Source organism: Neomonachus schauinslandi, chromosome 9 (genome assembly GCF_002201575.2).
Source record: "Neomonachus schauinslandi chromosome 9, ASM220157v2, whole genome shotgun sequence".
Lineage (NCBI taxonomy): Eukaryota > Metazoa > Chordata > Mammalia > Carnivora > Phocidae > Neomonachus > Neomonachus schauinslandi.
In genome coordinates this window covers 18,552,550-18,568,457 of record NC_058411.1, presented here as the reverse complement: position 1 = coordinate 18,568,457, position 15,908 = coordinate 18,552,550, and the positions used below count along the sequence as shown (strand labels likewise).

The 15,908-nt window shown below is 37.0% G+C and overlaps 1 non-coding gene across 1 annotated transcript; it reads right to left on the bottom strand.

Moving 5' to 3' along the window:
• Positions 1-4,674: 4,674 nt before the first annotated feature.
• On the bottom strand, positions 4,675-4,779 carry LOC123325777. Its single transcript, XR_006540635.1, has one exon. It is a non-coding gene; the product is annotated as a U6 spliceosomal RNA (small nuclear RNA).
• Positions 4,780-15,908: the final 11,129 nt, after the last annotated feature.

Sequence of the window (15,908 nt, the reverse complement as noted above, 5' to 3'; positions counted from 1 at the left end):
GCAAAGGCTTATAAAATAATATTGTGTTGTTTAACATTTTCCACATTTTACGTTAAGAGATTGGTTGTTGGAAAACATTGTAAAACAGTCATTTTGGAGCTAATATGAACGTTGCTGCCCCTTAATTTTCTTAAAAAGAATATTCACTATTAAGTTAAAAGGCTTTTAAAATGTGTTTCCTTTGTTTTTTAACTACATATCCATGGGATGCCAAATTTTCTTCATATACCTCAACCAAAACAAAATATTAAAGCAGCAAATGCAGAAGATATGACAATCCAGTTGTCTTATTAAAACATATATTGAAGGGCGCCTGGGTGGCTCAGTTGGTTAAGCGACTGCCTTCGGCTCAGGTCATGATCCTGGAGTCCCGGGATCTAGTCCCGGGATCGAGTCCCGCATCGGGCTCCCTGCTCGGCAGGGAGTCTGCTTCTCCCTCTGACCCTCCTCCCTCTCATGCTCTCTGTCTCTCATTCTCTCTGTCTCAAATAAATAAATAAAATCTTAAAAAAAAAACATATATTGAAGAAATTTACACTAATGTAAAGAAAAACTATATAGCAATTCTTCTCACTAAATTATTTTTTTTTTATTTTGGAAAATGTAATTATTTTTATAAGTGTGTTTTTATTCTTACATCAATGGTGTTATTGTTATTTCAAAAGAGTTATTTTTCTCTGTTTTGATTTATAGTACAATAAGTATTGATAAATTAGAATATTATTTTATATCTTTGGGCATTTATCTTATATTTAAAAAAAAAGGAAGGTTGGACTAGATTTTTTTTTTCTCAGAATGTAGCCTGAAATGATCTATAATAGATCTACTTGAAGTACTTGTCAAAATACAGTTACTGAGACTTACCCCAGACTCACCAAGTCAGAATCTATGAAAGAGAGGTCTTTCATAAGCGATACCTTGGAGATTTTTCTGGTTCTGTTAAAATTTGAGTGCTATCTAGCAGATGACCTCTGTTGATTTTGCTCCAGGTGGGTGAACACCAGAATATTTGAACCCCCAGCTATTGCAAGAGCAAGCTGGATGCCTAGGTTACCCCAGGCTCCAACACCATCTATACATTTCTCCTTTACAGGGTTGGCAGACAAAAATAGAGTACACCCAGTTTAATTTGAATTTCAGATAAACAATGAATTCTTTCAGTATAAATATGTTCCACACTGTATTTAGGATGTATATATTTTTTCATTGTTTATCCAAATATCGTGTGGAACATATTTGTCCTATTTTCTGTTTGTGTGCTTTGTTTGCTAAATGTGTCAGGTCTATCACTTTCCACCATTGCTTCCAGGTGGTAATATCCATAAATAAACTAAGTGAGACAATATGGGAAAGTCTTACTCACAAGATTTATTAATTGCATAGACTTAGGGTTAGGTGGGAAATGGCTGAACCCAGAAACAACCTTATAATAACAGTTAAGCCTTTATCCATGATCTCACACTCTTATAAGGCAAACCCCTCTAAAGTTTCCCCAAATTTCTTTCAGAAAGAATCTCCGTGGAGCTCACGTGGCTCTGTTTCCAATTACTGTTTACTTCATCTCGCTATAGTATTTCTCATTTTAAAGTCATTAGCATATTGGAAGCAACCTCATTACCAGAGCAACTGGGAGTAGAGAATGTGCAGTTTAATCTCTAATGAAGCTTTTGTTCCATTATGTCAAAATTCACCTCTGCTTTTAGTTGTCCTTACATGTGTCATCGTAAGAATGTAAACATTTTGGGGCTCCCTTTTATTTTGTCTGCCTCTCTAGGTCTGAGTGACCTCTGTTCACGCTGGTAATGTTCTGGGCTCTTGCTATTTCTACTAACCGATATGTTCTCCTCTTCCAAAAATACAAATTTCCGTCTGAACTGCCCACTCAACAATCTTTATAACCTTTTCTGATTCTAGTGCTTTCTGATTCTATTTGCTGCACAGGAAAAGACTGTTCTCAAATTTCTTTGTCAAAGGATTCTGTTTTTAAGAGAGTTGTCAAGAATAGATAATGCCCTAATATCAACTTACCAGTTAATATTTGCCTTTTCTACCAACATCAGCTGTAACTGAACAACCTGTAAAAACGGTCTTTCATTTTTATTTATTCTTCATTGAGTAGAGGGTGGTTCTGATTTTCTAATACCTGACATTCTTCTCAAATGACTTTCTTAGCTGATTTCTACTTTGGCAATTGCCACACTAGGTTTCCACATATGACATGGTGTTTGGCCTTGTTTAGGGTCCAAATGAGAACAAAGATGCTGCATTCAAAAACTGAAGTCACATCCTATGCTAAAAAAGGATGTTCTCCTGAATTTCAAAAGGTAAGTGTTCCTGTTTCCATTCAACCCAGAAACTTAGACTAGAACTTAACTTTGGGTAACATCTTACTAAAAAAAATTTAGTAAATAACTTGAGTGGGAGATATGTTTGTTATTGGTGAATTATTTCAGATTTTTTTCAGGTAATTAATTGACTACTTCCAAAAAACTCCAGATCTATTTTTTTTTAAAACTGATGGTTTCAATTAATGCAAAGAAAGCATCAAGTTCTCACACCCAACCAGGTTGCAGAAAATAAATAAATAAATAAATAAACCATTTATATTTGTCTACATTGTATAAGATGATTCTCTAGCTGAGCTATGTTGTGTTCTTTAAAACAGAAGTATATTTTTTCTTTTTTTTTATTATTTATTATATAAGCATCTGTTTCTGCTATCATTACCCACACTTGTCTGATAACCATTGTAGACTTCTTATAAGAATAGTATTTTTACCGGGTTTGTATTTCTCTAGGCTTATTTTTTCCTCATACTGTAAAAATAAGATTACAAGAATATTAAAGGGAATTTTGAGAGAAAAAAATCACATTCTTAATATCACATAGCAAAGGTATTTTTATTTATCTAGATGGCTTTTCATTCCTTTTTTTTTCAAACAGTATATACTTATTTGTTATAGTTTACAATAAAATTTAGTGCATGTTTTAGTTTTGGAAAATTTTTACTTTATATGATTATTTTAAGAATTATATGGCAATATAAATGTGAATGTATTTGGCATACTGCCTATCAGATAGGTATTTAAACTGATCTTTGAAACTGTGACTCTAAATTAACTTTTTTTATATTGTAAAGTATATAATATCTAATCAAGATGATGCCTCAAAAATTAGGTAAGACTTTGTCATTGTAGATCTTTTCCTTTTCTTTTTCCCCCCTTTTTTAATTACAGATAATGATGAATGAATGTTAGCCTTTTTTTCTTTTTGAGTTTTTGAGACTGGGATTCCTGTATCAGAAGATCTGAACACTGGGCTATCAAAAGATTATACCAGTTCCCATTGCCATCAAAATAGTTATAGCATCATCAGATTATCAGGATAGTTTCTTATTAACCTAAAAACTGATATTGAAAAAAACTGTAAAATATTGTTTATTTTTATTGTCTTTATTTTATTTCTTGCATTACCATGACGGCCAGACCTTTTCCAAAATTCTATGTGCAATTTAGTTTTTATTACTTATTACTTAACTCTGTTATCTGTTTTCATCATTTCTTTTTTGTAAGTTTAAGTTATAGACTACCAAGGGTTTTGGCTGGAGGTGGAGAAATAATACAGTTCGGTGGATCCAAGAGAGGGTTGGCGGGACTGAGAGCTCCAATGGAAGGTCCTCAGGGACCTCACAGGGCACCATGGGAGTTGATGGAGTCTCCAGTAATACCAGTAGCTGCCAGAGACTTTGCCAGAAATGGCAGATGAGGCACAACAGTGGAGAGAGGATGATGGTCAAGTAACAATTCCCACTCCAAACACTTGTCTCTTTAGGTACATTAGCCAGTCATTTCTTGTTGTCCATTTTTTTTTTATTTTTTAAGATTTTTTGTTTATTTATTTGAGAGAGAGAATGAGATAGAGAGAGAGAGCATGAGAAGGGGGAGGGTCAGAGGGAGAAGCAGACTCCCTGCCGAGCAGGGAGCCCGATGCGGGACTCGATCCAGGGACTCCAGGATCATGACCTGAGCCGAAGGCAGTGGCTCAACCAACTGAGCCACCCAGGCGCCCTAGCCAGTCATTTCTTGTTGTCCATTTTTTTTTTTTTAATTGGATCCCTTAGGAAAGCTAAATCACGCTGCCAAACTTCTCTTTGACTAAGATTTTTCAGACCATGTCTCGTTAAAAGATCTTTGGTGGAAAGAAAGGAAAGTGAGAAACCTAAATTTAGTGCCTTGGACACTATGTTTAGCCTGAGAATGTTCACAGTCCCCTTTGCCTCATAAAGGAAAATCAACAAACAAACAAACAGATAAAAAAATAGATAAGCAGACAAGTAAAGAAGCGTTTCTATAAATCCTTTGGTGGGAGGTTGTCGCTGTGGATTCCTTAGAAAAGAAAAACAATTTGAGATACTCATTTCCTCCTAGTGCCTCTTCTTCTTTTCTCCCTCTTTATTTTTATTGCCATCAATTTAAAAACTCAAGATAAGAAATATATATATATATGTATATATATGTAATCTATTTCAGATAATTATCATAAAGTGGTTGACCTCTGTTATCTGTGCCAAGATAGAGAAAGAGACTGAAACCTGAATACTTGACAAGTGAACCCAAGGAAGTGATAGCAGTTTACTATTTTGAATAGAAAAGGGATATGATGAATTAAGCACCAAAAGGATATAGGTATTTCACGAATTTGCATGTCATCCTTGCCCAGGAGCCATGCAAATCTTCTCCGTATCATTCCAATTAGTATATGTGCTGCTGAAGTGAGTACAAGATATAGATATTTCAAAAAGTACTATATTACCACCCCAAGCCTCACCTAATAATTAATTAACATACACTTGATTCATGCTCACAATCTGCTTGTGAATTAGTAAGTTTATTCTGTTTTCCTACATATGAAAAGTGGGAGATGCAAAGCAGCTTTCCTTTCTTCTGACTTTTAACCAGGCATGATAAGTAAAGTACAATAACTGGACTTTCCAATGTCTCCTGTTCTTTGAGAAAAAAGCAGCATTAAAAGAAATAAATTAATTTAAAATGGAGGGGGAATTGGTTGCAAAATAGAGTGTAAAACTTTACTTAAAAGCTATTTCTACTCATAGCATTTTCTCTGCATACTGTAATAGAGTTTTAGTTGCAGTAATGGTTTGCTTACGGGCAAGCAATTAAGCACCTGCAGTCACTCCACAGGATGTAGATTTCACATGAATAGCTATTTTATAAATAAACAAATAGAAACTCATATATGTAATGGCAAAGGCAAACACTGCTTGGATTTTAAGTTTTAAAAAGACAGTTCCACACTTTTTCGAAATCATTTGTTTCCATATATAATTGCATTCGACTCAGCCTTTTCATTTTCCACATGAATAATTAATAATATCGTTATTATCCTTACAGTCCTCTATTGCAGTTTAACCATAAGAGGGCTGTAATGAGTCACTGCATTAAGGTAAATATAAGCTACATATGAGCCATGCATATAGTTGATGTAAGCATGCAGTTTCTCAGATGTGGACAGAAGTTTGTTTTGATTATCCATCCCCTCTTCATAGGTTTGGTGGTCCGTCCTGGGAGAGCAGGGTTACTGCTTCAGGCCCCCTCATATGTTCTCCGGATCTTGAATTGCTCCCTGTTTTAACATGTCTTCTGCAGCATATGGAGCTCTTTGCAGTGTATTCAAATTGAGAAACAACTGATCTGGAATTCAGCTCTGACATGTACCATCTAAGTAACCCTACTACATTAGCTGCATGACTTTTCTATTTTTTTTAAAGATTTATTTATTTATTTATTAGAGAGAGAGAGCATGAGAGGGGGGAAGGGCAGAGGGAGAAGCAGACTCCCCGCCGAGCAGGGAGCCTGATGTGGGACTCGATCCCGGGACTCCAGGATCATGACCTGAGCCGAAGGCAGTTGCTTAACCAACTGAGCCACCCAGGCGCCCATGCATGACTTTTCTAAGCCTGAATATCTTCACGTAAAAAATTGGGGATAGAAATAATAATCACCTCATAGGTGAGTGTAAAGAATCTTTGCTCAGACAGTGGGGTAATGGGACTCACAAGCAGGACGTCTTCTCTGAGATTCAGCTAAGAGGTAACAGTAAGCTGCCCTTACACTAGCCTGGGAGGTTGTGACTTCTCTGTCTGTGATTGATTCGCTCTGGGCCCAAAGTGCCTGAACCTCAACTGTCTGCAGTAGAGCTGGGCAACTGGGCTGGAACTGACAAATGGTTTCACCAAAACCTGTGGGTAACAAAAAAAAAATTAGTTTATGAGGTTTACATGACACAGTCTTGTAAGACTTAAGAAGAGCCAAATCATGCTAGGAGGGAAGAGTGTATAAAATAAACTAGTGAAAGACAACAGAGTTCATTAATTTCATAAATTTAGAAAACGTAACATATAGTTTAAAGCATGTGAAGGTGTACAAGTTGTTTTATTTGGACAGTTCTCAGTTCTCAGATTTTATGCAAATAATGTATTAAAATAAGACTGAAACTTTAGCAGGTAGGATTGTAGAGCAGTGAAAGCCTAGACTTCGGCAACAGGTGTATCTGCTCTTGAATATCAGGTTTTGAGACTTATGGAAGTTGCTTAGCTTATCAAAGATCACTGTCCTCATTGGTAAAAGAATGATGATTACAGTTGGCTTAGGGTCAGCAACAAGTCACTTAGCAGATTATCTGCATGGAATTAAATCTCAATAAATTTTAGATATAATATTGAGACAAGTAGGAAATGAAGCTAAGGAGCATGGGAGATGGTGACAGATGAAATTGAAGGTCTCCTGGAAAGACATTGGTTTCTAAAGATACATTTATAATAACTCAGAAAAGGAATTGCATCAGACCTATAAAGGTTGGAATGTTCTTAATTCTGCCCAATTTCCCCCAAAGATATTTATCAAACTCTACCCCCAAAAAATTGAGTTCTGAATTCCTTAATTCTGATTTAAAAAATCCTTTTGATTTACTGTGTTAAATATAAGGCAAGATTTATGAAAGGATAAAATAAGAATTTTGTATCATAAACTATAATGCAGTCTCACGTTAGAATAAGATTTGTGGTTAGTTATTGTTGGTCCTTGTTTAATAGATTAATATTTGCTATATAGTATAAAAATTGATTTTATGTAAGATAAATATGGCATTTGGGGTAATTTCTATATGGAATGCCAGGTCTTTATTCTAGTCACGGTTAAAATGTAAAATTATTTCTAAAGGAAATCCCAGGTACAATTTATATGATTCTGACGTATTGTGAACTTCAGGCATATGAACAAAAGCAGACAAGGGATCTTACTTCTAGAAGCCTGAGTTTTAGATTTGAAAATCCAAAGTGCTGAAATATTTTCATAAAACACAGCTCTATCACTTACCTTTACTTTGATTGTATTGTACATGATAATACTAGATAAAACGAACTATTGTATTCAGAAAACATACAAAGCAATGACTTTAACTCCTGTTTGAGATTTACCTCCTACATATGGATTTTTCTGTGCTGTTTCTTACCTAAAGGCTGTATAGAGCTTGCTTTCAGCAACAATCTGAGCACATCTCCTTCCTACAAACAACAATCACAATTGATGTTGACACACCTCTTGCTGCCTTTGCTGCTTCCAAAGGAATTCAACAAAAGCAGGAGAGATTAATGAGGGCAATTGAAGCTCATATTAGACCACATGCACTCAAAAACTTGCCAAGTTTAAAGTCAAATTAGGAATTGACATTAAACCTTGAAATTTGGTTGTAAAGAATAGGATAGCAACTAAAATTTACAGCAGAATAAAATGTTAGAGTCCTAATAAATGTTCAAGGAGAATATATACTCTAAAAGAGTAGATTCATTCCAAGGTTACCTTAGATATCATAGAAACATTTCTATAAGTTCCTACATAAAAAGTGGAGAAAGAGAATATTTTAACAATTCCTGGATGGGGCGCCTGGGTGGCTCAGTCGTTAAAGCGTCTGCCTTCGGCTCAGGTCGTGATCCCAGCGTCCTGGGATCGAGCCCCGCATCGGGCTCCCTGCTTGGCGGGAAGCCTGCTTCTCCCTCTCCTGCTCCCCCTGCTTGTGTTCCCTCTCTCGCTGTGTCTCTCTCTGTCAAATAAATAAATAAAATCTTAAAAAAAAAAAAAAAATTCCTGGAAAAAAATTCTCTTAAATTACTGAAAAACTACCTATAGTTTTGTCAATTATAATATGGGTTCTAATTATGAGACACCAATAGTCATTGTAATACAAGTGGAATTGTGAAATGTATAAAAAACAAGTAACATGCTGTATCCAAAGCAGAGCATCATGCTCAAGAAGAGACTGGCCATTTTTCTACTAGTTCATTTCCTGCTAGCTCCCATGACATTTAATAAATCCCAGAATCCTAGAGCCATACCTACCTTACCTACACGTTATTAGCCATCAGATGGTTAGATGGGAACGGCACTAGTTAGATGCAGCAAGAGCTTATGTTTGATAGCAATGCACAGAGAGTTGATCTTCCAATAACTTCAATAATTTCAATAAAGTAAAATAAGAAAACTTTATTCAGACTGTCAAAACAATTGAGAAACCTACTTTAACACCACCTCCACCTCCCAAATTCTAGAGCAATTTATCCTCTAATATGCTCAAAGCTAGAGTGGATCATAGATACAGTAACACTAAATTAAAATTGGGTTCAATTCTCATAATAAGGTAGCTGCCTCTGGTATTTTTCAGAGCATACTGCAAGAAAGCTCCCTTTACTCTGCATCATGCAGATCTGTCTAAATAGAAATCGGAACGGCCAGAGTTATAGAAATTGATTTGATGAGAACTGAGAAATATTTGACATTGGAAATGTGAGCAATTTTTGCATATAGAAATTAAGAACTTTCTGCAAGTAGTGGTGAATGTCTTGACTCCAGGATGTGGCCTTTCAGCACAGATAGACAGACAGGGACAAACTTTGGCACCTCAGCAAAGCAGTGAGCAGAGCAAAAAAGAGCATCAAGCTAGAGATTTCATGGCACCTGGCTAGTAATGAAGAGATGTGGAGTTCGGTGGAGTATCCCATTTATTAAGAAGCACGCATGTAGAATTTGCTATGTGGCAGGCACTAATCTAACCTCTTTAAAAATATTAACTATAATTGTCCTCATAACAACCTATGAGATGTTTTGCAGATGAGACCCCTGAAGTACAGAGTGGTCAAGCAACTTGCCTAAGGACACAGAAACAGTAAACGGTGTGCTCAGGATTGGGAGCCAGACACTATACCTCCAAGTTGGTGCTGTGTTGTCAACTACAATGATGAGTACTTGCAGAAAGTTCAGTGGGACTCTTTGCCTCAGTTTCAACAAAGGCATCAACTGTAAGAGAAGAAAAAAAGAAATTAGTGCAAGTGCCCCCACATTTCAAAGAGGGGCCCTGTGCAAAAATTCTAAATCAATCAGGGTAGATTAGGTTAGGCTGCCATAAAGAGTGACCCTCCTCCCAGTGGCTCAACCACAGAAGAATGTTTCTTGCTCAAGCTATAGGGTATCAAATGTTGACTGGGGCTTCTCCATCAGCAGCTCTACTCTGAGACGAAAGCTGTGGGCAAGACCTTCATCCAGAACACTTGTCATTTGTCGTGTCAGAGAGAAAGAAGGCCCTGGTAGGTTTTGCATCTGTGTTTTATGTGCCTACCTGTAACAATGGTCACTTCTACTTACAACTTATTGGCCAGAGTTAGTTATACAGCCCAAGAGAGGCACTAGAGGGACAATCCTACCATGTGTGTGGAAAGGTATGGAGAGAGGGAACCACGTGAAAGAGTTGGAGAAAAGAATATTGTGCAAATAGCAGTTCTTACTGCCACTAACAGGCTAGCTTAAAACTCTGTTTTATTTTTTATTTTTTTTTAAAGATTTTATTTATTTATTTGAGAGAGAGAGAATGAGAGACAGAGAGCATGAGAGGGAGGAGGGTCAGAGGGAGAAGCAGACTCCCTGCCGAGCAGGGAGCCCGATGCGGGACTCGATCCAGGGACTCCAGGATCATGACCTGAGCCGAAGGCAGTCGCTTAACCAACTGAGCCACCCAGGCGCCCCTAAAACTCTATTTTAAATACTTGACTCTTCACCTACTCAATGATTTGAAAGTATTCAAGTATAATGGTCAGGGACATTGAAACTGGTGAGAGAATATCCTTAGAAGCTGTTGGAGTGTCCTGGCATTTTCTTTACTGTCTTCCATGGAGAGAGGAAAGAGATGCTCACCTCCCTCGCCTCAAATCTAAGGGACCACTTGCAGAGGTTAGTTTGTGTCTTCTGGAATTTGGGGACCCACTGAACTGATGCCTGGGTCACAGCTGAACAATCACATGACTAACTGCAGCTCCATTCTGCAGAGTAGATGATATTTGCTTCAATTATGGGTCACGATGAAAGTTTCCTGTGGAATAGAAAGAAGAGGGAGAGAGATTGAAAAACAGACAGACACAGGGAAAGACATAAGATTGAGAAAAAGACAAAATGAAACAGACAGAGACAGAGAAAGGGGGCAGGTGTAGGAGCAAGTGAGCCATTCTAGAGCCTCCTTCAAGTGCTTTTGCCTAAGAAAGCTGCTTGGAGGTACAACATAATACCCCATGAAAGCAAGGCTGAGAACCATGATCACCAGGGGAAGCCCTAAGCAACCAGCGAGAGTGTGTGTTCCTTGTGAAAAGAGCTCCCCTAAAATGGGAGGAATTCTGTGGAAACCAAAAAGCATCCCACAAAAAAAGTCAGCTTTAAACTCTACCTAGCCCATTTTTCTCTCTTCATCTCCTACCATGGAGTCGTCAGAACACAGGGAGAGATTAAGAGTGAGGTGTGCACGTGAAAGGGGTGAGGTAGCCAAGTGAAAAACAAAGGCATGCCCACATTTCCTACTACAGGACTCCCTACCTATAACAGGCCTGAGCTGTGGAGGGGGGCACCTGAGGAGAGAGGAGTCACAGGATGGAATGTTAATTCTGAGTGGGGTTCAGAATTATCTTATGGCCCTAACCCTGACATACTAATCACAGAACTGACATTGTTAGTGACTAAAGTAATTGGAAAACAATTATCCTGAGAATGAAGAGATAACCTATGAAGTACCAATTTCAGAGAATGTTCATGCTCTAGTATTAAGTTTGATTCTTCTCAATAATCCTTTAGTTATCATTATATTAAATAACAGACCTAAATATCCTGACTATATGGACCCCAACACTTCATAGATCTTTTAATTCTGATTCTCAGAGTGGGCCTGCCTACAAACTAACCCTCTTGAAAAACTATATAATATTTCTCAGTGTGTAAAGTATAATTGAACACATACATGCACATTGAATGTTTTATTTATCTTATTTTCAAATTTTGAAATAATATCAAACCTACAGAATATGTGCAAGCACAACAAAGTCCTTTTTCTTCCTGAACCAGGTGTGAGTAAGATGATGACATAATACCCCCTACTCTCAAATATTTTGGTGTGTATTTCCAAGCAAATAAAGACACTCTCCTCCAAAAACCATAAAATTTCTATCAAAATCAGGAAATCAGCATCAGTACATGGGATGTTAATTTCACATGTCATCGTGTATAATCTATGGTGCCCAGTTGTTGGGTCAACCACTGTTTAGATATTGCTATGAAGGTGTTTTATGCATGTGATTAGTATTTACTATCAGTTGACTTTAAGTAATGGGCATTAGTCTGAGTAATGTGGATGGACCTCATTCAAACAACTGAAAGGCCTTAAGAGCAAAATAGAAGTTTTCCAGAAGAGGGAAATCAGCCTCAGAACCATAGGAACTTGGTTGAGTTGCTTGAGTTGCCAGTCTGCCAGGCTTCTATACATATTTCAGAGTGCAGAATCTCCAAATTATCTGCAAATTCCTTAAAATCAATAAATAGCTCTCTAATATAAAATACATAATATAAATGTATAAAAATCTATATAATATATATAGTTTTTTAAAGATTTTATTTATTTATTTGAGAGAGAGAGAATGAGAGAGAGCAAGTACATGAGAGGGGGGAGGGTCAGAGGGAGAAGCAGACTCCCTGCCGAGCAGGGAGCCCAAAGCGGGACTCAATCCAGGGACTCTAGGATCATGACCTGAGCCGAAGGCAGTCGCCCAACCAACTGAGCCACCCAGGCGCCCTATAATATATATAGTTTTACTAATTGTCCAATAATTGCCTTTACCACACAAGGATCTAGTTCAGTCATATGTTGAGCTTATTGTCAAGTCCCTTAATCTGCCTTAATCAGAAACTGCATCTCAGACTACTTTGTCTTTCCTGACCTGGATAGTTTTGAAGATGACAGGCCAGTGACTTTGGTGAATGGCCCTTAATTTGGGATTGTCTATTATTTCAGCAGGGACTGGTTTAAGTTATGATCTTTAACAGGATTATCTCTGAAGTGATTCTTTGTTTTTCTCATGGCATCTAATCATGACAGACAATATTGATTTATACCATTCTTTATAATGTTACCTGCTTCACTTGATTAAAGAATCATCTGCCGGTTATCTCCATTGAAAAAATACTCAGTTTCCTTTGTAATTAATAAGCAATTGTTGACAGGTAATTTGGGACTATGTAGATATCCCAGTCCTCACCAAAATTTCCATCTATCATTTATGTATCTATGTATCTATGTCTCCATCTATGAATCTATATCTATCTATCTATCTATCTATCTATCTATCTATCTATCTATCATCTATCCATCCATCTATATCAGGTGTGTTCATGTATTCCTATTTATTCAGTGGATTATAATCAGTTACCAACTTTATTTTGGTACTTAAATTGTTCAAAGTTGACCAGTAGGAGCCTTTCAAAATGTCTTCTTTGGCCTTTTGGTACTAGTTATCTTTTATCGAGTACTTCCTTAAATTCTGTCAAGATGTTTAAGACTAATTTGCATTTTCCCTATCTCAGCCATGGAATCCATTTTTCTGAGGAGCTGTAGACCCAGTTATATTTAAAAATCAAAATGTTGGTGTTAGGTGAGCTCACTGCCTTTGGGGTATCATGGCTGACAGTCCCTCTCAGTGGTCAGAGGTAGAGGATATGTGTATGAAATATATGAAATTTGTGTGTAAGGCTCATGTGCCTACATCTGAGTGTCCTTGTTTCTCCTCTTTTTTTTCCCTATCAATAAATATATAGATGTAAATAAATAGAGAGAGAGAGAGATGTAGCTTTATATCAATATTTATTTCTTTATCTCCATATGCATATCAATATTAGGTGTTCACACTTATACCTCCAATTCCAATCCAACACCACAAGATCAACTAGTCTTTTAATTTTCCTCATGCTAGATAACCCTTCTGTAGGGACATTTTTCTCACCCAGTTGGGCACCAAGATTCTCTCAGGACACCCCTCTGTGAGTACATACTCCTTACCCCACTTAAAGTCTAACATCATGGGGCAAGCCACTGTTGCTGCTACCCCCTATACCACACGTGGACATTCTATTCACCCTGCTCAGGTTCTTACTCTTCTTACTACCCTTATTAGGTTGCCCTCTGATGCGGATGCCTGGAATCTAACACTATGTTCTAGGCTGCCATCATTCCCAACTGGAGACTATTCTCACCCTCATTGGGCTTTCTGCTCACATTGGGCCATCATAGTGCGACTGTACTCCTCCAAGTCTTCCTCATGGCTATGGATGGGAATTGTTCAAGAAAAGAAGATAAAGGAAAAGGGGAGAAAATGAAGAGGAATAACTAGAGAGAAAGAGCCCAACTGATTATTTTTTTAAAGATTTTATTTATTTATTTATTTATTTATTTATTTATTTATTTATTTATTTAAGAGAGAGAGGGAGAAAGAGAGAGAGAGAGCAGACAGGAGGAACAAAGGGAGAGGGAAGAGCAGAGGGAGAGGGTGAATCAGACTCCATACTGAGCAGGGAGCCCTATGTGGGGCTCAATCCCAGGACCTCGAGATCATGACCTGAGCCGAGGGCAAGCGCTTAACCAACTGAGCCACCCAGGTGCTCCCCAACTAATTATTTTTAATTACCTTAAATGGTTCTTTGAAAATTAAAGTCTTACAGAGATCAATGGAACAGAATAGAGGGTCCAGAAATAAACCCAAGATTTTATTGTCAATTATGACAAAGGAGGCAAGAATATACAATGGGAAAAAAAAAAAAGTCTTTTAAACAAGTGGTTGGGAAGACTGGACAGCTAAATACAAAAGAATGGAACTGTACTACTTTCTTACACCATGCAGAAAAATAAACTCAAAATGAATTAAAGATCTGGATGTGAGACCTGAAACCATAAAATATCTAGAAGAAACCATAGGCAGTAATTTCCTTGACATCTACTGTGGAAACATTTTTCTAGATATATCTTCTTTGGCCAGGGAAACAAAAGCAAAATTAAACTATTGGGACTACACCAAAATAAAAAGCTTCTGCATAGTGAAGGAAACCATCAACGAAACAAAATGACAGCCTACTGAATGGGAGAAAATATTTGTAAATGATATTTCCAATTAATGGGTTAATATCCAAAATATATAAAGGACTTATGCAACTCAACAACAAAAAAAAACAAAATAATCCATTTAAAAATGGGCAGAGGACCTAAATAGACATTTTTCCAAAAAAGACATACAGATAGCCAACAGACACATGAAAACATGCTCAAATCACTAATCGTCAGGGAAATGCAAATAAAAAACACAATGAGATATCACTTGACACCTGCCAGAATGCCTAAAATCGAAAACACAAGAAATAACAAGTGCTGGCGAGGATGTGGAGAAAAAGGAACCCTTGTGCCCTCTTGGTGGGAATGCAAATTTGGTATTGCCACTGTGGAAAACAGTATGGAGGGTCCTCAAAAAATTAAAAATAGAATTACCATATGATCCCGTAATTCCACTACTGGGTACTTAGCCTAAGAAAACAAAAACACTAATTCAAAAAGATTTAGGCCCCCCACTATGTTTATTGCAAATTATTTACAATTATTTACAATAGCCAAGATACAGAAGCAACCCAAGTGTTCATCAACAGATGAATGGATAAAGAAGAAATGATCTATCTATCTATCTATATATCCATACTTGGTAGGAGTCTTAAGGAAAAGTGATATTACTAGTTAGATGGACTTAACTAGCCTTACAGAGAGACAGCTCCCTTCTCTGGGGCTGACTTTTAATATTTGTAGAGGGAAGGTGTTAAACTTTGTGATCTCAAAGACCTTTTCCATCATTAACATTACTTTGATTTGAGGATCAAATAAAAAGCAATTTATTTTCCTCCCCTAGACTTTTTTTTTTTTTTTTTATGAATAGGTACATCGCCCAGTAACAATGCATTCCTTGTCTTACTAACTAATAGATCCATTAAAGAAAGGGTTGTGACCCAGAGCACAGGCCACCTTATATTTCCATGAGAAAGCTTTTAAGCACTAAATTTCTACATGTATTATTTACTTTAACTTCCCATCTCTCATGGAACCAAGCATGACCTCTGTATCCTAACTTCTCCATCACCCATGGGAACACTTTTATGTGGCTAGATTTAACTTTTTAATGTGAGGAAAAAGTGTTTTGCTTAAAAAAAAATCCTGGGATTGTTTTACAGTTTGGGTTTTTTTGTGTCCTGATAAGCAGATTTCTCCAAATTGCAAATCTAGTCACATTATTCGTAGTGAGGAGATTACCAATTACTTTTAAGATTTAGCCTCAAAGAGGCTTGATTTTTTTGTCAGCATAATGGAACTCAGAAGCAAAGGGAAATCAAATTGTCTTTGAGTGGAAAAATATTTGTGGCATAGATTGTGGTAGCAGAAAATACAGTCCTCTTCAGGGTAAGAAGTATCTACTTTGCTTTAGATTGGGATTTTCAAAGTAA